At 36.1% G+C, this 1,490-nt stretch overlaps 1 pseudogene; it reads left to right on the forward strand.

The window, feature by feature from the left end:
* Positions 1–1,382, forward strand: part of LOC103606344 — a 31,441-nt pseudogene extending 30,059 nt beyond the window's left edge.
* The last annotated feature ends 108 nt before the right edge of the window (positions 1,383–1,490 follow it).

Below are 1,490 nucleotides of genomic sequence, written 5' to 3' on the forward strand. Positions count from 1 at the left end.
ACAACACCAAGCCAAGGGTTGAGATCCCCTTACTGGTCATCTTTTTAAAAAAATAAAATAATAAAATAAAATGGAGATTAGTGAGCCGGATTTTCTGGTTTCATCATCCGTCCTGTTTATACTTGGGTTTATCTGGGATTAGTATTTATCAATGAATTCTCTCTTTAGTTGAAAATGCAAACAAGTAATGCACTAATCAATTTTGTCATTTCAGTGTGGGTTTTGAAGTAAATTAGTTCATGAGATGAGAGGAATGGTGAGATGAAGGTAAGATCAATGGACTGTAATTCTCAACTGAGTTGAAGTACTGGGGAAATGGAGGTGCTAATATGAATTTTCTTGAAATATAGAAGTCGACATTCTTTGAATGGGATATGTGAAATTTAAATGATGGAGAAAAAGTAAATATTAGTAATGCAAAGAAATATGGGAAGCCTTGAGTTGAACGGCTAATGGTCATTATAAAACATCGAGAAAAAAATGAACCAGAGTATTAGAAGGATCAGTATACGGATATCAAACTGACCAAGCATTTTGATTGTATCTGAGAGAGTTCCAGTGAGCTGTGTGCTAAAATCTTCATGGATTTGAGGGGGTTTGATCTGAGACATGGTGAAAAGTTACAACAAGCAGATACATGGGGTAGGTAGTTGTATGACATAAGATCCAAAGCAGGAGGGTTAAATAATGGAAAAAGAAAGAATGGTTTGGGAGCAGTGATGAGTAGGAAGAACATCATTTCCACCTATATGACCCTGGATAAGAGTGGTGTGGGAGGAGAGAACTGCCGATCTCCAAGATGTGTTAAGTATTAAATGAGGAATGCCTAAATTAAATTTAGGAATGTAATATCCTAAAACAAGGACTGGCACATAAGAATGACTTAACGTGTCTTACGTATTATTGTTGCCTTTGGTGTTATCCAATCCTCACAATTCCCCTATGATATTATATTATACAGTATTGGTACTAGGGATAATCCTATTTAACAGACAGCAAATGTGAGACTCGAATATATTATGTAATAATAGTAGTCTGGGATTANATTTAACAGACAGCAAATGTGAGACTCGAATATATTATGTAATAATAGTAGTCTGGGATTAAAACCAAAGGGCACCTGAGTATAGACAGGAAAAATTTAGCCACTTGGGTATACTGCCTGCAGTTTCCAGTTCAGCGTGCAAGATAAATCAGCAGTAAGGACAAACACAGAAGTTTCTCAAATGAAGTGTTGAGACCATATTTATAAATTTGATCTGGACTTTTTTTTTTTTTTGGATGTGACAGGAGTTACTGGGGACTGGAAAAACCACTTTACAGTGGCCCAGAGTGAAGCCTTTGATAAAATATACCAAAAGAAGATGGCTAGGCTTCTTTAAGGGCTTTTCCCACGGGAATAATGGCCTAATATTTCTGAATCTGACACACGAATGCTGGTTTTCCTGTGTTCTTGTGTACAGGCATGCTCATATGAAACAAACTTTAAT

Source organism: Galeopterus variegatus, unplaced genomic scaffold (genome assembly GCF_000696425.1).
Source record: "Galeopterus variegatus unplaced genomic scaffold, G_variegatus-3.0.2 Scaffold6505, whole genome shotgun sequence".
Taxonomy (NCBI): Eukaryota; Metazoa; Chordata; class Mammalia; order Dermoptera; family Cynocephalidae; genus Galeopterus; species Galeopterus variegatus.